Raw genomic sequence first — 21,578 nt, 5'->3', positions numbered from 1 at the left:
TGAATGTAGTATATTTGTTAGTAAAGTGCTGCATTGTGGCGTCAGTATAAATGCAAATGCATTTCGTGTTTTCATGACGTATGGTGTCCGGGTTACCTCTTTAAGCTATCCTTATTAAGTTCTCCAAGATTTCAGCTCGTAAAATATTGACCTGTCTACGACTACATCTTTAAGTCTTTTATTAAATGTAGTTTTAAGACTACTAATGTTTTATCTTTTCAAGATTGGTAAGTATAGGGTTTAGTATTTACAAGAAAATTGCTTTTATTTTATTGATGTAAAATTGTGATATGAAAGGTGAGGATATAATCATCTTTATCAGCTTTATTGAAATTCGAATAGCTATGTACCTAAATCAAATAAAGATGTGATTTCTTTCCCCCAAAATCGGGACTTTAAGCAGTCAACGCGTCAAAAATATGATCTGTACAAAAAGTTATTGTAATCCGATTTAATGGTTGCAATTAATTAGTTTTTCTGGACGATCTGTTAATTTAGTTGTGATGCTCGGTAGCTAATCCACCGTGACGACGTAATCTGACGGCCGCAGGTCAACGGCATCCGTAATAACATGTAGCAGCTACTTTTAACATGACCATGTCTTTCGGAAGACGACCATCGGAGAGTTTTTTTATATTTATATATTTGACGGGTCGTTTCGTCTCGATGTGGTTCAAGAGATTTATGATTTTGAGGTGTTTAGCATATTAAAATGTAAATGTAATAATATTTATACCATTGTTAAAAAATATATATATATATATATATATATATATATATATATATATATACGTGTATACCTACGCTACCGTTATTTATCGAATGGACTATGATCTTTCTATCTGTCTCTCCGAACAAAATGACCTCTTTTTGACACGCTTGTTGAGGCTCGATTATAATCGAATAAGTGATCATATATTCTAACAAGTTATCAACATGGAAATATCAAAGAACTGTACGGTTAAAAAAGAAATTCTTGGTTAGTCTATTTTTATTGTAATAAATGAGGCACTTATGGCTAGGATTATTGGATAAAAAAACGTTAAGAGAAGATGTATTGTTGAATGTAGTATATTTGTTAGTAAAGTGCTGCATTGTGGCGTCAGTATAAATGCAAATGCATTTCGTGTTTTCATGACGTATGGTGTCCGGGTTACCTCTTTAAGCTATCCTTATTAAGTTCTCCAAGATTTCAGCTCGTAAAATATTGACCTGTCTACGACTACATCTTTAAGTCTTTTATTAAATGTAGTTTTAAGACTACTAATGTTTTATCTTTTCAAGATTGGTAAGTATAGGGTTTAGTATTTACAAGAAAATTGCTTTTATTTTATTGATGTAAAATTGTGATATGAAAGGTGAGGATATAATCATCTTTATCAGCTTTATTGAAATTCGAATAGCTATGTACCTAAATCAAATAAAGATGTGATTTCTTTCCCCCAAAATCGGGACTTTAAGCAGTCAACGCGTCAAAAATATGATCTGTACAAAAAGTTATTGTAATCCGATTTAATGGTTGCAATTAATTAGTTTTTCTGGACGATCTGTTAATTTAGTTGTGATGCTCGGTAGCTAATCCACCGTGACGACGTAATCTGACGGCCGCAGGTCAACGGCATCCGTAATAACATGTAGCAGCTACTTTTAACATGACCATGTCTTTCGGAAGACGACCATCGGAGAGTTTTTTTATATTTATATATTTGACGGGTCGTTTCGTCTCGATGTGGTTCAAGAGATTTATGATTTTGAGGTGTTTAGCATATTAAAATGTAAATGTAATAATATTTATACCATTGTTAAAAAATATATATATATATATATATATATATATATATATATATATATATATATATATATATATATATATATATATATATATATATATATATATATATAGTTGTAATGTAAAGTAGTAATATTAAGTAGTTACGAAAGTAAATTTATAAAGTAAAAATTTGGATTTCCCATAAGGTATATCGTCTCTTTTCCTGGATTTAAAAAGTCTATAAAATAGCATATTCTAATAAGACTAAAGTCAAATAAGACTACTAAACATGTCACTGTCATAGTCTGGGAATTTCATAAATACTTTGTAAAAATCAGAGAAATGAGGACAAAAAGACCATTATAATAATTTCATAAATTCATGTTATATAGTGTAGGTGTAACCCCAGTTCGCATGTTGCGTAAGATTTAAAGATTAAGATTGACTATAAAAGCTGATAGTAGGAGAGCCTTGTAAACTATTAGTGTAGTTACTTACTCGGACGTATTGAATTTGAAAGATAACATGGCAGAGTAAAAGTATATGATTGTGATGTCTTTCAGAAGTATGGGTGTGGGAAGTATCCACATATTTTGATTTTTTAAAATTAAAATCTCTAAATGGAATTTCTCGAGCTGGCATATAGAGCAAGGTAGTTAATTTATATGCCCAAAATTATCATATTAATTAATGAGATGCAAAGACGAAGGACGATGATAAATTTCAAGCTATTTTCATATTGCAGGGAATATAATTAAAAATTAAGGAAAAACGAATCTGACAGACTTAAGAAGCATTTTTGTTACTAGCAATTTTATTTGCCTCCGTAAGCATAAGCATTTTTATGAAGGGCTATATGAGTATATAAGGGTGGAATGAACTCCCCATATTTTAATCTGACGCACTCGAGTAAATACGATAAGTACTCTTTGGCCTCCCGTACTATTAAGATGAAGTAGCAATTTCATGGCAACTGTTAATAGTTAGATGGTGGCGCGATTAAGATATAATGTTTATTTACTGGCGTTGCTTAACAACTTGATGCTAAATATCAGCGACCAAATTCAGAAATATCAGTGAAGAAACACAACCATTAAACCTAATTTGGATATTGGTGCACTTTAATAGCTGTTTAATCCAACTAATAAGTATTATTAAACGTTTTATGTTCGTAGCTTTGGATCAACGGTTGAACGAAATTGCTCTTTGATACGTGTTAGTATACTTGAATTAATATTTTTGAAATACAGAAAGTTTCTCGGAAGTAGTCTATGAGCAGGCGACTGATAGTGGACAACAATATGAATAAGTATAAACATTTCCCTCCGGAACATTAGACATTAATTTTAAAATTAAAAATAAAATATTTAAAAACTTTTTAAAATTAGTATATAGTTACATAGCTAGGATTTAAGTAGAAGTTGGCTACTAGTTTTAGTTTCAAAAAGCTTATATCTGTTAAGATATCTAATAAAAAAAGTAAAAATATCACAAAGTGAATATAACATTTGCCCCCGTCTTTATATAACGGTTTTCTTTCTGATCTCCGATCCTTGTAATTTTTCTTTAAGAGCTTATTTGATTAAAACAACAAAGCAAACAGACGAATATAAACGACGCAATTTTACATGAAAGAAAACAGCGCAGCTACTGTACTTTGTACAAACGAAATACTGTAGAGTCGACCGCATATCAACCTATGCAAATTCATTGCAAAATCGCCGTTATTGAAGCCGCAATAATGTCTATGCAATCTGATTTGATGTGCGGCTGACTGTATTTTGTAAACGAAGCCTAACAAGTCTTGACGCGCGTCCGCAACGCTTGTTTGAGAAATTATTGCCCACGATTTAATTACCCCATTAATCGTGATGCGCATGTCTATCTATTGGAACCAGAACACCGTTCAACTAGAAGTACAGCCAATAAAGTGGACCATATGAAGTGAGGAAACAAGTTAATGACATAAAAGTAAGTATATAAGTATATAGTGAGTACAAAGGGTATATACTTCCTATATGACATGACCTCAAACTGGGATCTATACAGCTATTTAAAGTTTAGCAATTGTGGAGAATACAAATTTGACGGGATAAATACGATATGAAATCTATGAGATTTTTGAAAAGCAGGATATCATTTTGTAACTGATTTCTGGTACACTTTATGTTTCTTGTAGAACTACAATAGAGCAAAAAGACAAATTGGTCTATATATGAATATAATTATTTGGATTTCTGTGATATAATACATTTTAGATTTGTGGATCATAACAAATTTTATCATCCACCTTGAATTCATGTCACTATAATATTAATCTGAAATAAATAGTTCTGGATACTATAATACACTGAAAGAGCTACCTGAAATGGTATATTACTATGGTATGACGACCTCGGTGGCGCAGTGGTAAGATTCTTGCCACTGAACCGAGAGGTCCCGGGTTCGATCCCCGGTCGGGTCATGATGGAAAATGATCTTTTTCTGATTGGCCTGGGTCTTGGATGTTTATCTATATATGTATTATATTATATAAAATATAATATCGTTGAGTTAGTATCTCATAACACAAGTCTCGAACTTACTTTGGGGCTAGCTCAATTTGTGTGATTTGTCCTAATATATTTATTTATTTATTTATTTATTTTATTTATTCGTGTCAGATCGATAAGAAGATATTTATTTATTTATCCAGAAGCCAGAAAAAAACAGTTACAGTTTATCACTTAGACAGAAACTTACTTTTAATATAACCTAACCTTCCTAAACTAAAGAATTTTCTATAATTATAATCCTTATTACATTATATATCTATTCAGTGTTCTAAGCAAAATTTTCCTTGATTTTCTTTAAAAAATGTTTATACTTTTATATTCATTCAATGAAGCATTATCTGTATGTGCTTGATGTTTTGCGACTGGATACTATTGGCCCGAGTAATTCAGTACCGGTAGCCAATCTTATTACAACGGCTGTAGAAAGTTTCGGTATTTTTAATTATAACGCGAGATTATACCCATTAGTTTCCACCTCGAGACATGGATGTCGAAATTGATAAATGGAATTTATTTATGTGTTAATATTGGGGCTAGAGGCTTCTGTCAGAGACAAAAGTTGGTAATTTAACTGATGTTATATTACAGATTCAAAATAATTTTAATTAATTGAACATACTAATTGGTACAATTACTAAAACCGTAAACATTGATCTCTCTGATATCTATGAGTTTTCCCGTTTTGACCTCAGATACAAAACATTGGAGCTCAAGGCAGCGACCTTATTCCCAATTTTTCTTTACTTCACACTGTCTTCAGCATTCATAGTTGTCAGACCAGTGTAACTTTCTGGGTTTATTTTTATTTATTTATCCAGAATCCAGAAAAAAACAGTTACAGTTTATCACTTCGACAGAAAATGCACTTACTTTTGATATAACCTAACCTTCCTAAACTAAAGAATTTTCTACAATTATATCCTTATTACATTATATATCTATTCAGTGTTCTAAGCAAAATTAAACCCTTTAGGCCGTTCTTCAGGCGGAAAAGGCATAGTTAGACATCGTTCCTTGCGTAAGTTGCCAGTAAAGTCGTACTTATTTATTTTATGCTTGTTTCAACTGTAGATATAATAATACCAATTAAAATTTTCTCCTCTAAATGTTCTTACACTTAGAGGAGAAAATTTAAAAAAAAGAAAAAGGTTTGCAGAGACAATTGAAAAAGGTTTGCAAATCAGCTGTCAATTCTATATGACTATTTCTTCTATTATTTGTTGTGTGTGTTTTTGGCAGTCAAGGTATTCCTGACAAGGTACTGCATTTTGGAGAGATAAAGTCCAGAAGATATTATGAATATAGTAATAATAATTACAAAAAATAACGTTTTTTTAACGTTTGTTTAGTCTTCACAAGAATTTCTTAACTATAGTGACCGTTATCTTATTAAAATAGCTGTGCAACAAATTTAAATTATGTTTCTTTACCTCTGAAAATTTTCAATTACCTATATGTTTCCAAAGCCTGTAAAAGACTTTGTTAAAGCATTGCATTTCTATTAAGTCGAAGAAACCCAGGGGACATCAGGAAGCCGATAAGTATTACAAGTCTCCAGATGCGTAATACCTAAGTAAATCTCTGCTAGATCATTGATCTCTGCGCAGGCGCCGCGGTGGGAGGAGGGCCGCCGTCTTGAAACACCTGCCGCCCAAGTACTGTGGACTAGACTAGTCCTCCACAGTATCTAAACATCCAAAACTATACAGTCTAATTGCAACCCTAGATTTTATAAAATAGAGTTCACTTTCAAATTGCAGTAATGGTAAAAGTTGAGGTGTGTATGTGTATACGAATGCATAGCCAGCCAGAAAACTTGTGCAGATAATCTCAACTGCTTTTACTATGGGCTCTTAATACAAATTATTGAGAAATATAAATAATGCTGTTTATGACTGCTCCTAGTTCTAGCCTATAATTATAATACTTATACTCAAGCTGATTCTTTCGCAAGGTTGTGTTATGGGCATTGTGACTGATGTCCCTGGATGGCGATCGATAAGTCATGTCAGATGCCTTTATCCAGACAGGTCATTTTAATGAAGTTAGACACCGCAGCAGCAGAACTTATTATTTTCACGTAGAGATGGGTAATTATAGTTATTTCGATCTTTGAAGTATATAAGTGACAAAATCCCTTATAGTAATAGTTAGATATAGACAATTCGTTTGAAAGCATTATGTTAATTGTTGCTCTGTATACTCTTTAATTTGCATCTCAAGTTGAAGCTGCAGTTTTAATAGAACCTTTACAATGGCATGTGATTTTATTACAGCGAATCTATAGCTTCCACCGGGCAAGTTCACCGTTAGCTTTTAGGCTCGCTTTAGAAGCTCTTATGTGTTGCAATTATATAGGATCTGATGTTGTGAATTCGGTAAAATCGTTTTTAAACCTAGAAAGGTACAAATTAAAATTGACTGAAATGCATTTAATTTTTTAGTAATATTATTTATTTTAGTTCTTACATTGTAACAAGTTGTATTTATTAAACGAAGCTGTATAATTAGCAAGAACTGTTCGTCGTATATTATATTTAGTGATATCTTAATGTAGTCTGTTCTTCTTCAAATGCGCTTTGGAATTCGGCGGTAGGCATTTTAATAAATTTACGACAATACGTTTGGTAATGTAATAACGTACGGCAATGACGTTTATCATCCGAAGTTAAAAAAGAAAAAAATTAAAATTGTAAGCTTTTAATAGGTATATATCTCTTGTAGACTCTGTATTGATTAAAGACAATAATTTAATTCTTATAGTATGTAATTTTAAATCAGATCTCAGGAGCAAGTAACGAATTCTTTATCTCCGTCTAATTCAAAGACGCAGTTAGATGTTATTGGATGAATTGCAACAAGAGTAACAGAAACAAGACAGGGGTAATTTGTCGATGGTAGACCATCCGTCGACCAATCGTGTACTCGTGTCGATTGAAAGTCAGATAAGAGAGATAATACAGCTGATACCACTCGAATCTCGCGTAGATTGCTACTAGAACTTTAAAGGTGCCGGTGGTTACTGCTCGTCGTTCATTAGGGAATAAGACGTTCGATTTTATATTTTGTACGATGTAGCGTATGTATGGATGGGTTGTAGTGAATATCAAGTATTTTGTTTAAAATCACTTTATTGCATAAGAAAATACAAAGGAACAAAAAATGGTCATAGCTACGGCGAACTTATCCCATGGAGGAATCTGTTTCAGTCAAGAAATAATTACAAGAAGGCAAAAGAAACAAAACATTAAAATGAAAGAAAATTAATATATCATTTGAAATTTAATCAATGAACTGCTTCGAATATAGTAACTTCTAACACTCTTCTTTTGTTTTGCCGTTAAAGGCCGTTACTGAAGATGTCTTTAATACTACCTGAATAAGTAATCATCTTGCACTGAAAAGTTATCTTTGGGGTCTCTTCGTACCTATAATAATTTTGAAAGAATGTCGAGGAATTAGATTTTTTAAGGGCATTCGTATGAAGTGGCCAGTCTGAAATCCAACCCATTCTTGGTCCTATCACAGATTATAAAATACTTCCAGACCTAAGAATGAAAATTTACAGTTGCCATTTCATTATTAAATTTTTAAGTTTATAAGTAAACACGTTATAACCTTGCTGAAATTCTTAGAATTATTACGTATCGTTTCTTGATTAGCAATTCGGACTCGAACTATGGACCCCTTGTTCCTTGAACGTGTGACGTGGCGCGTGCGCACACGTTTGATCTTCGCCGACAAAAGCGCCGCGTTATCTCCTAAGAGACCGATTTCATCCTAACAAGTGACAATAATGGTTTTCAACTTGATAAACATTCCTTTTTTGTCTACTTCCTCAAATTTTTACTGTATCTCTTTGTTTTAAGTTACGGGTCGTGCGGTTAGGTATTGACAGCTTTGTGGTATCAAATGGTCTGTAATTATCCGCTATTAAATTACCAAATCAGAGTATACATTGGAAAATTAAGATTATATTTGATTTCCTCTCTTTCGATCTACTACAGATTACACTTACTTTGCAATACTTCCAGTAGATACGAGTAGTGATACGAGTACTACCATTTTGCTCAATCAAATAACCAGTTGGTGGGAACGATTTCCATATCGCGTTATATTCTGCTTGTTTGGTTTGGTTCCTCTCCTCATCTTAGTTTCAATTTATTTATTTCGATTACGCTACTTTTTTCACCAGAGTCATAGTGTGTACTGTACACACGATGACTCTATATAACACATTGTAGTTGGTACAGATGAAACAGTATCTCCGATTTGCCTTAGATAAGGTAGCGCGAATAAAATAATAGGCACCTTAAACAGTACCTAGTTCAATTCTACTATATAGTAGATACTTATTTGTCAACAGAAGAAATATAGTATCACAAAAGTTTAAGTGACCTATAACGTTGACCAATCAGAGAGTTCTTTTTGACAACGAAAAGCAGTCGGCCAGCAGGAGCTCGTTATTTAATTAGAACCGCATTAATTTCGTAACAGCCACTTCCGCCGCGGGTCGAGCCGGACCATATTTCTAGTTGGTATTTATATTTGTTTTGAAGAAATGAAATATTATTGTTTAATGCATAATTAAGATAGAGAGATGAAAAAATAAAAACATCCGTTTTAATGGATTCGATCGATTCTTTTTATGCTTTGACAAACCAAACAGTTTTTGTATGGAAAATGGACTATTGCAATCTGATAAGAGTTTTGTATGGATATTTGTTTGGTAATTAAAATAGTACATACAGTGTATCTATCTATATTTTGTACATCTGTTCCTAACATGTCACTTTATATCTAAGGCAATAACAGGCTGGCTTAACAAAGTTTAATCCTTTCCTTGGTGCTTTTTTTCCCGCAAGTCTTGAGTAGGACATTGCTTCTTACTTGCCACCATTAATTAACATTACAGGCTTTTTTCGGAGGAGGATTTCCTTCTATCTTTTTCACGTTAATTTATTATTGGTAACCCTGGGTATCTTCTTCCTTTTTCCTTTTAACATCATTACCACCTGAATACCAGCAGACGGCTACAGAAGACGGAGTAAACTTAGGACTAGGTGAATAGATGGCATTTGACGGGACGTGAATGAACCAAGAACATGGATTTGGATGTATTAGTGGAAAAATAGTGGTGAGGATTTGTTCAACAGTGGGGCATGTTACAGCTATAAAATCCTTGCATGTGCAGTTAGTAGGTCATCCGACAGCGGGGACGATCGCAAGGTCACCGTGAAGCAACGTGTCCCTTTCCGCTCCAAAAACTGCGCGGTTGTGCAAAACTCCTTATAGCATTCAGCGGATGTATGGTAAACGTTTATCGGCATCATACAATTGAAACAATCATGTTTAGACAGTTGATTTGCAAATCGATAATTGACTTGAACGCAACATGCTTTACTTTATCTGACACAACTCTATAAATCCTAAAAAACTTTTCCTTTGGCATATGTAAATTAGTGATTTTCCATTATGAATTTATTTTAGAATCAGAAGTGAGTCGGCCTGATACATTTTTTTTATTGTTTATACTTGTTAATGAGGTTGTCAAATTGCCCAACGAAATCATAACCCATAAAAATGACAAGAGCACCGGAAATGCAGATGTAGACGGCGTGAGCGCGGACCGGATGTGCGCCAGCGCAACTGGGTCAGTTTATTTTAGTTTTGGCGGGAACCGGTGCGGAAGCTGCGCCATTGTGGATGCGGCTAGGAGCTCGGGAAAACACAGGATTTCTAGCTAATGAAATCTCATATACTTCTACAAACAGTAGCCGTGGTGTATCCATTGTGGCCACGCGTCTCAATTTCGGCTTTTTGGAACAACACTATTCTTCAGAAGTAAATGTATCCGAACGAGTTTATTTTCTTATTGGAAATGCTATATAGGAAACGGTTGTTTCAAAAAGAAACTTAATGGAAGTAAGGCAGGAAAAGGAAAAGCATTTGTATTGAAAATACGAGGAATTGTCAAAGGATATAGATATTATTTCCTTGTTTATAGTCTTGTAGAGAAAGTAAGTAAATGTGAAAGACTTGGTTCACGTGAGACTGTTTATAGGGGTCAATATGCACCCTCATGCATCGATGCGGGTTCGCAATAACGCGTCTCGCAAATGCTCGCGGACTCTTGTCCACAATTAGGATTAATTAAAGACAATTTAGCAATCCCACAAAATAAATGGCCACTTCACAATAAACGAGATTTATTAATTGTTCGGAGATTTAATTTGTAGATACTTGATCTGTAATTGAAGAGCCATCTGATTTATAACGCGGTAAAGTGAGGCTAGTTCACTTAGCTCGCATTTTTTACCACGGCTAGTTCTATCCATGTACACTTTAGGATAAAGGGGAAATAATTGAAGTACCTTAGTGAGGGGCACAATGTGTGCAAACTAAAAGTATAGTTACTAAAAATAAAAACACACTTGATCAAGCTTTTTTTTTGGTCTTGGACTTTGTGAATGTATTATGTATAATATTATATTTCAAATCCACGCACAATATTATTTCATCATACTATGACGAGCCTAAGTGCACGCGATACCTAATTTACTGTTAGCAATTTGGGGCCCATCTTTTCTGTTCTCGAATAGCAAGGCCATGGGTAATGCAAGCTGTATGTTGGTTTATTACCATGAATTTTAAACAAGTGACGGTCGTTTGCCGACCTTAAAGTTTAATGTGATTTAAATTGCAGCGGTGAATAATATCCACCCTAGAGTCTTTGTTAAATGCAAGTTTTTGTACTGTTGTAAACTTCTCTCGAAAATAAGGAAAAATATTTAAAAAAATTGGAAGCTCAAGCGTTGAGGTGACGTGCTCTGTGTTGATTCTAACTAAAATAAAGAATAATATTTCACTAGACATGATCTTCTCAGATATTCAGGTAAGTATCTAAGAGTACGACCATAGTTTTATACATGAACATCCAGTTAATTAGATTCCCGTAAAATAATTTAATTACAAAATATCGGCGTGCCACATCAAAATCAGATTATTTTCAGTAAAACAACCGTTGTTTTTGGTTAGTTTTTTTAACAATAGTGAAAATCGTGGCGAATCTTGAATAGATCATTGTGTCTTTTCGATCGCGAGGCCTCCCTATGAACCAACAGACTTCCTGCCTTTGTCGAAAATTTCAACAAGATTTTTGATAATTTGACACGCTTTTCTCGTCTTATTGCGTAGGAAAATTAAAATAGCTCTAACTAAGCTCTCTTTTATCTGCTAATTTCTGAATCCGAGATTGCCTATACATAAGATTTCTTCATAAAATCCCTACGTGGTCGACATTTTACCTCAATAGGCTCGCTCAGGAAACTGCGAACTGCTAAGGTTTGGAATTCCCGCGTGTTGATATTTTCCAAATCCTACAATTTATGTATAACATGTATGTCTACAATTTAGGGATCTTCAAGGCAAGAGTGGATAGGATTTTCTTGAGTTTGCGTGTAATGTCATAGACCCTATATATACATAATCGTATTCAAATGTTTAAATTGGCTGCAATGAAAGTGTCTTCAGTCGATATAAAATTTAAAGTTGTGATTACAAGATTATTTTTTAAGTCTGTATCTGTATAGCTAACGGATATTGACTCATGCAAAAAAATTTATGTATCTAATAAAAGAATCTTGAGAGATTATTTGATTAAAATTGTCGCCATACCAGTATCCAAGGATATGAGTGCGGGCACCCATCCGTCGTGGAGCGGATGCTTGACGTCTAAACATCAATAAAATCACAATTTATTTTTTTGAAAATTTAAGTGGTCAACAACACACCTTTATATGAGCTTGGGTATGCACCCAAGATGGGTTAACAGTCAACATCTAATATCTCTCAGTTTAGCAACAACTCTGGAATATACTCGCCTTTTACAATAAACGATGACAGTTTTTATTTCGTTGGTGTTGTGTGCAAAACATGATTCCCGAGACATGCTTCCTTGAAATTATTATTTTTTGTTGTAAAATGGCACAACACTTTTTAGGTAAAAATCGAAATTATCGTTGTAATGGCCTCGCATGACACACCATGATCTCTGGCGCAATTGTACGAGGAGACCCCACCCCAAGTGAAATGGGACAAGGGATGCAGAAGAAAGAACTAACTTGAGTTTAAGAAACGATGAGTTTCCAAATCGATAAATATCTTATGTGTTTTTAATTTACAGCCAGGCTTTCCAAAAACATTCTAAGACGAAGTTAATGAGCATTCGAAACGCAGTTAAGCGTTTAGCACTTTACTCATTAACAGAATATTAATCAAAGTTGAGCCCCGCCCGATTCTTAGCCCCCGGGCAAGCGTTAATAGCTATTGCCGTACCTTCTGTTTATTTGGTAGAAAAGTCTCACGAACCAGTCACATAATTATAAATTATTTAGCACCGATTAAAAATTATAATATATTTTATATGCATATATGGGTGTATTAAAAAAAAATTTAGCTGTAGAAGTAAGTAAGCCAAACTGTATAACACTAAAAAGAAAAACTGCCGTCACCCTTTGATAAATACTTTTTATACTGTACACTTCGGGAACACTTCAGTGGTGCAGATGCAGCATATAAATACATACAGTGAAACTTATTTGATCATAACTTAACTCTTAACTTTATTAATTGATCACGTTTAGCTGAATAGGGGACTATCGATACACCCGCAAATTTTGAATTTAGTAACTGTTCTTATTATATGTATCGCATTTGTGTCGATGTAATCAAGTGACACAGCATAATTATCGTAATTATCCTCGTTGCAAAATCAGAATAATCAGATCTGTCTAGCTAGATCGAAAACCGGTGCTAGTCTCCCTACATAGTAACATTTATAACCGGGTTGCATCCAGAATGAGAAAAATTCTACTATTACATTGATTATTACTAGTAGGTCTGTTTGTAAGTTAATGACGCAGCAACCGCCTGCGCATACTGTATTGCACTTTGAAAAGACATTATTACAGTTTTATATTGTTTTGTTTCATACATACATAACACCTTGCTCCTACACGTATTTTTTCGATTTCAAACTTAGAATATCAATAAAAAACTTTGCTTTAAAGCGGGAATAGACGTGAGCTTATATTTTTCAGCGCCAAACGATATTTTTGCCTGTAACTGTTTCAGTTAACAACATTGCTTGTAAACTGAAACTAAAAGCTTGTAAATTATTGACTTACGCCCCCAGAAAGAGGTGAATTTCATTACACCATCAAAGGAAAAAGTCCCTTTGCGCACTCGAGAGAAATCTAATTTTTGTGCTTACTTCTGCTGTCGGCTCGGTCACTTGGTAACTGAGTTACGGGGAAATTGTCATTTTTAAAACTCTGCACTGCTAGTTAACTTAATTATTTATTATTTAATTTAGAGGTATTGGTGGTTTGTGGGGTGGCGTCTGGATGTCGTAATTTTTGATAATTATCATTGGTGAGTACTGTTGGTTATTGTGCTAGTATAAATCATACTAGCCATAAAGAGTTCATTATCTATGGTGTATATTTTTTAGATTTATCATAGATACGAATATTACCATTAAAACTTTATTTAAAAAAAAGTTTTAATGGTAGTTAACTCCTATTATTGGCATAGAATAGACAATTGAATTTGTGTTCAGAATGTTATTAAATGTAGATCGAAATTCTGCTTGTCTGTGTTTGGTCTTTAGGTTTGATTGGCAGAGAATGCCTCATAGCATTAAATCACCTCTTGTTAACTTAATATTTAGCGCAATAATGTTTAAATAAGTAAATAGGTATTGATTTATAGGCACCAATTTATTTGTAGTTAGTTCAACAGGGTAGGGCTTCTAGACATGTTAGGTTAGCAACGCTACGTCATTATTGCTAGATGGAAAAGCGGAACTTTCTCGGGCAGCTCAGGGTGTAAACACAGTGTTGTGCGTGTAGGTTACCTATGTGTGCGTGTTCAGGATCAGTGGCCGGCGCGCGCGCACCTGCCGCGAGGTTCCCACGCTTCGCCCCCCACCGCCCCCGCACACACCGCGCCTCCGTGACGTCACATCCACAAACAACGAGCCCATAGCTTACCAGTCTTTCTTTTATAAAAATAATAAATTCATGCTAACTAAAACCGGAAATATTCATTAACGTCGTTAGAAAAAATAATTTATGTAGGTCCTGAGGAAGAATTGGAAACGGAAGGCTTTATCAATTTTACCAATTATTTCAATTACATTTTGAGTAAATAAAGTACCATAAGTATTGAAAGATGTCTGTGTAATTTTAAATGGTTTCCACTTCGCGCGGTTTATGGCAAGATCCGTTGGTCAAATGTGCAAATGTCTGGCTCTATACCGTATTTGCCTTTGGTCCTTACAGAAAGGACAAAGTCAAGATCTGCTGGCTAGATGTCGTCAAGGATGATATATGTAAAACGCCGAAGACCGTGCGAAGTACAATAAAAAGTCGGGAAGCGAAAGCAACCGGTACCTATGTGAGACAATGAAACAAGAGAGAGATGATGTATATAAATAGGTATATTTAACTGCAAAGGAAAAAAATATGTTGTCTTTGGTGTCACTGGGTCGGTGTAGGTATTTAAGATATTTATTTAAGATGCAATATAGATAAAACATAGGTATATACAATAAATTTAGATATCTATTCAAGCATTAATTATTTTCGTTTATAAACGAAAAATCCATAGCTAGCTAAGAATTATGTATACACCTATATTTATTCAAAATAATTTACAAATTTGTGTATCGAAAACTGTTGACATAAAAGTAATACTACGCCACCTATTGGTTTACACTATAACTAAAATAGTAAGCGCCGCGTAGTGAAAGTACTGTAAACTGCCACGAGCCAACATGGCCGAGCGTTTATAAAGTTACCCACCGCTATATCTAGATGGCGTTACTAGGCGTTCAGTATGGCAGCGTATGCGCACCCTTTGTTTACAAACTATTTTTGGCTTTCGTTCTGTTTTCTTCCAAGTAGATCTGATATAAATGCACATTAGGTTCTGATGAAATATTCCAAGTTTTAACTTATGAGTAATTTTAAACTAAACTTTAGGTATCGTAGACAAACTAGCAGCCTCGCAGACTTCGTTCATAGCTCTTTCGTAGCGATTTGTTAGACTAAGTAGAAAGACGGACGGTGGGATAACCTATGTTGTTGTAGTATTATGTGTACCTTTGCTATCATAAACACGTTATTTGAAACAATATTGATTAGATCTAATAGCCTGGTGGCTATCAGGTGATAGCTTACAATAAAAATTTAACTCACACTGTTTTGCTACGTAAATAATATTAGAGGTACCTACTTCGTTCCTACCGTACTTTAAAAATATAAGATCGCGAAAAAACACGTTTTAGCATAGGTACATGAAATGGGTAAACACGGGGTTTTAACCGAGACTCAGGTCAAAACCCGAGTTAAAAGCCATCACATTATTTTAGTTTTATATATTTTTTGATTAATTTTCCCATTTCTGTGAACTCAAAGTATATGGATCAAAAAATGAAATAATTTTCTTTTAATGCTGGAAATGATGTCGTAACGAACATCAAAAATTATGTTTATAGCCGTGTAGTGAAGTTGCGATGTACCTAGTGCACCCAATTTGCACAGAGTTGGCATTATTTCAAACGTACCACGCATCTTTACGCTCCGAAACTAATTTATTACGCTTATATATCATACATTAGGACATCCAGTGGAGAACAGAATCCAGATTTACAAGATGAGATGTTGGTATTAATTTAATGAGATTCAACATAAAGTTTTACCAGTGTTCTAAAATAGGGTCACTCTTACGGTATTCATAGGTAGTTAGATTATTTATACTACTTATTATTGAACCAGATTCATAGTTAATGCAATCGCACTAACTATGAATCTGGTTGAATTGAAAGTTGAAGTTAAATAGGACTACATTCATAATAGAATATGTCAAATAAATTTAGTAACAGCCTGTAAATTACAAAATAACATTTCGTCAAAATAGGTCTAGTAGTGTTCGATTTTATTCATTACAAATAAAAATACAGACACTAATTTTTTTCTCTTTATAATATTAGTTATAAGAATGGATTTGAAAAAAAAATGCGTGCGTGCGTCTGATAAATGATATTAGTATGCAAAGTACAGAGTAGCTTCAGCGGCAGAGGTGGCGAACGGTCAATTTATATTCACGGTAGGCTCTGGAAACGCGAAGCACGACACCTTCCAAGCTTCAACACAATAAAATTATCATCATCAAATTCATAAAAATGTCGTTTATAAAAAAATATTTTACCTGCGTCAGGTGTTGAAGACTTGAAGTTTAGTAAGATTATTATCAAACGTTAATTCTTTGCACATAGCCTGAGCATTTATTTTCATATTTGTTACGTATGTGGGCCCATGATATGTATTATTTTTACATGCATTGAATGCAACAAATTTATACTTGGAAAACAGTTCAAAGTTTACGGTGAAAAAACCGAAAATATTTTTATTGGATCTTCACGATATTGATTCCAATATTTGAATTATTTTATTATGCGTGGTTAAGTATTCTACGATAACTTATTGTTTATGATAAGTAAATAGATAGGACATTGTTTAGAATTGTGTGTGATGTAGGAAATACCATCAATTACTTGATCAACATGCACGGATTCGAGGTAGTGGTCATCATTGACCAAGGGCAGACAAACAAAACAACATGTCCGCCGACTAGTCCACCCGCAGTACCAGGCTAGCATGACTCCTCGAGAGCTTTCGTCGCGGTCAGCGCCATTCACGGCAGCATTATGAATGAAACAGTCTCAGTCGTGTGCGTTCACTGACCGTACTTTATAAACTTGTGTTAGAGAGAACACGTGTTTAGTTAAGCGAACATGGATGGAGGCATTCATGAGAATTTTCATGTGTCAACATTAGAAACTGGTAACAGAAATAGTTTGCGTTTAGCTCGTAAAGTTGCGAACGGGAATATTCTGATGTGATTTATCGGCTTTTCTAAGTGTTGAGTTAAATTATGTGCGTAGGTATATTATTTTTGTAAGACCACAGAGTTAGAACACTAATAAATAAAGTTACGTTTTGATACGTTGCACGGTATTTTTACTAATCGCGAATCGAATGTAAGTGAAATCAGGATAAAGACATAGTGCACGTGAGTCGAAGATAACGATAACACGTGTACACTTTTTACATAAAATTGTAAACAGATCAATCTATATCTATACATAATAAAACTGTAAGTGAGGTATGTCTGTACACAGGAGCTATTAAAGAAAAATAATCATGAGTATTTATGAGACTAATAGAGCGGATAGTTTAAATTAATATAGGTTTCATCGCGATAGGTTGCTTAGAACCCGAGATATTGACAATAATGAGTTATGAGCGGAAGCATAAAACATACGCGGGCAAAGCCGCGGGAAAAGCTAGTCATAATTAAAATATTTTCTAGTTATCTATCTATGTATATCAGTCAGGTTACGGACATACTTCTTCAGGTAATTCATTTTAATGTATGGAATTTCTATGTATTTCTTTGGTACGAGTACCTGCGTATCGATGGATTAAAATTAATTCAAAATGAAATAACAATTAAGCCAAACAAAATAAATAATTATGAATCCTCTCATGAGAAAATGGCAAATCATGACAATTTATCCTGCCTGATTAATCAGAGAACTTTGGAATAAAATTAATCATTATGTCTTTGATAATAAGAGCCCATAGAAAGATGATCATTTTCCACATACGCTCTTCTGAACCCTCCCATCCCGTCATCATTGATCATGGGTACACCATGTGACACGCAAGTGGCCGTTTCCATAATCCACATGTGTTTTATTATAGAAAAAGAAAAGTCAAACAAATTGACGAGGCATTTTAAACTATATAGCCATGTACTTAGAGACCAAATCTGTATTATCCTAAAAAACCAGGTGTCACATGAAACTCCGTTTCTACTTGGTTGAGCATAAAAAATGCTCAACACGCTACGATATATAATTTCACTGTTCAATTTATCTATACATTTTTATTAAATTGTAACAATTTATTTTATCATCCAATAATATGGCACGGAAAATTACAGATTGTCATGATTAGTTCAACCCACGTCCACACATATGATATTTATTTGATTTATTATCTAATCTAAAAAAATCAAGCATTTTGATTATTTGACATAATTTCATAAACAGTAAAATATGTTTATTTATTTATTTAAGCTTTATTGCACAGAAATACAATTTGTAAAAGTACAATAGGCGGGCTTAATGATAAAAACAATATCTAATTGTCAACCTTTCAATATATAAAAAGTTATTTAACTACACATATTTTTTGAGTAATTGTTTGTAATCACAATAGTTTCTAAATTAATGTAATATTTGTAATAATAATTGTTTTATTTAACCTTCACAGCCACAATTACAAGCAATAAGGTAACAGTTTGCCTACATATTCTTACTTTACAACTCTCTCATCAAATCGACGAATTAAGCACATATAAAGTTACAAGATAACACTTAATAACTTGCTAAACAACGTAGGCGCTCAATATATGTATGAATAATGAATGAACAGCCTCGGCACAAAGTTGAATGACATTACATTTCCATTCAACATAGTATGTAGTTTGTAAACTGGCAGTTAAATATTGTTTTCAGGGAATGGTAACTTTAGTTAGGCTGGAACGTAAATATACACAAAATTTGTGGGTGAAGTTTTGGCAACATCCCGTATAACGATCAACATTGTGGGAAGTGGACACCGCAACATCCTCCGCGAGGTGTCGGCAGCAGAACGGTGCGGTAGCCTTTTTTTTAAATTTGTTTGCACGTATGCATCTTTTCACTTACTATAATTAAATGTATCGAAAATTCCTCATATTTTATACATTATATGTAGTATTATTTTTAAGTTATTAACAAAAAACTTATTTATAATTTGACATAAGTTATCATAACTTTCTATCACTTGCATCACAATGTATATATCTATCGTGCATGTATGATAAAAAACAGATCTTTTTGGTATCCTAATGATGAGTCTTTTTAGTATTTTCTTCTAGATGTTAGACATATTGCTACAGTAAAAAATTGTGTTAAGTACAATTTAAATTTAAATGAGTATTAGGTTTAAAAAAAGTCTCTAAAAATATGTATTGTTAATCCCTTTCAGTTTTGCCTATCATAAAGGAAAATCCGGTATTGGCATGAATTGTTATTTATCAAAATTTGTTTTTCAATAAATAAATAATTCATTAATGGTTCTCAATATCATGCAGAAAATTGTACTTGAAACAAAATTGATTACTTTTATTTACAAAAAAAATATTTGTACATAAATATTGAATTTGTTATTTATTTCTGGTGTCAATGAAAATTCAATGCGAATGTTTTCCGAGATAATAAATTATAAAAGATATAATTTGTAAAAGTGAAATAAGAACTGGTTCTAGGCTGTAAAATATAAATGCAGCGATTGATATTGTATTACATCTTTATATTTACATGTAGTTCCCACGTTCAACACATACATACAGACAAAACAATGTGCCCGTATTATTGGACCACCCCGGAGAACCACCAAAAGCGTTCAAAAGTTCATTACACTCTTTGTCACAAACATAATTAGGTAAAAAAAGATTCCGTGATTCATTACAATCTCTGCTGACATTCTATATGTTGAGTAATAAAAATAAAAGCAACAGGAACTACAAAAAGATATAAATTGCAAATCACGCGATAGAGATGCAGCAAGAGTTAATACATATGATAGAAAGTCTATTTTATTAAAAAAATAACTAAGTTAAGGATCGGGAAGTGGCGATCTATTCAAAACAACAAACAATAGTGTCCTGAAACTCATAGATGAGAGGATGGATGCAGAGGTGTATTATTATAAGAGAAATACAGACCTTCATTTAAATAAAATTATTAATTTAAAGATCTGTATTCTGTATGGAAGTTTATGTCTGAAACAATTAATATATAAATATGTACTTATACATATTGATATATATTTTATTTTTAATAACTGCGATGTATGTGTATATATTTATATAAATTATAATACTGATACGTATTATTAAAACCGGCTATAATAGAAATAGCAGAACATATTAAATTTCCTAGTTTATCATCGATTATATACTGGGGATTCTAGTGAACTCGGTACATCATCATAATCCCCATTCACTCTAAAACTGTTAAAAGACACGCGGCTTTGCAAATGTGCATAACATCAAGGTGATAACACGTTTGTAGCATAAAAGGATCCAGTTATTTTTGTATCGATGAAAAGTGGGTTATGGATGTCTGAAACTGCAGCTAACAAGGATGCGGCGTATTATCCTATTCGCTTCACCTATTTACTAATCGCCATAGTCTATGCCCCGCTATGAACAAATTATCTATAGGTTGTCATTAATGAGTTGTTCTGATTCTGTTCAATATATATTAACGGGACTTAGTGCGAGCCTTTTTTATTTAATGTAAAGTATAACTGATGTCTCAACTAATTTGAAGTCGTTATGGTTGTAGCCAGAGTGGAGTGTTTGCATTTGTTTACTGGGTTGATTAGAAGTGCAAGTTATTGTAAAGGTGATATGCGTGCTAAAGCTCTGACAGCAGAGGTAGCCAAAGGTGAAGTGGAGAAGAAAATACAGAATAGCTATATCCAGGCTCTGATGCTCTAAGGCAGGGAAAGAAACCAGGAAATGAGGAATAGAAGAACATTTCAAGAATCAAATCGGACATCTAAATCTGTTTCACTCAGACCAGCTAAATGTGACTTTAAGTCTTGCAATGCTTGCAACTCTTAATTAGTTCTATCTCAGAATGCAAAAAAATAATACCTAAACTAAGTTCTCTATCTACCTGGCAACCTATAACGTAATTATACTAGGGCAATTTTTATTAAATTTACAAATATGGTCAGATTTGGATGATGAAATTGAGATAAAAAAAAAATCTCCCATACAAAATGACTGATCAGTTAGTTTTCCTTAGATTGTAGAAATTTGAAGTTCATCTTTCACTGTTTCCTTTTGGAAATTGTTGTATTCAATATCAGTACATGAAATGATAGGTGTAGTGTATATTTGAGACTAGTGAAGACAAATAGCAGGACGGGATGACACCGGGACACTGGGCGTCCGGTTGCATCCTGAGTGATCTATTGCAAGGCTGCGAGACCAGGCGAGGGGACCCGGAGGAAATATCACTATTTTGTACTCCATTGTAATAGGTTCTATTTTTGTAT

The 21,578-nt window shown here is 33.5% G+C and overlaps 1 protein-coding gene across 3 annotated transcripts in view; it reads right to left on the bottom strand.

Moving 5' to 3' along the window:
• LOC128677011 (ETS-like protein pointed) overlaps positions 1–21,578 on the bottom strand; it is a 127,220-nt gene that overhangs the window by 78,616 nt on the left and 27,026 nt on the right. The window lies entirely within an intron of this gene.

The sequence above is a fragment of the Plodia interpunctella genome, chromosome 17 (genome assembly GCF_027563975.2).
Source record: "Plodia interpunctella isolate USDA-ARS_2022_Savannah chromosome 17, ilPloInte3.2, whole genome shotgun sequence".
Lineage (NCBI taxonomy): Eukaryota > Metazoa > Arthropoda > Insecta > Lepidoptera > Pyralidae > Plodia > Plodia interpunctella.
Note: the sequence above shows the minus strand (reverse complement) of the source record. Positions and strands in the feature narration are given on the sequence as shown.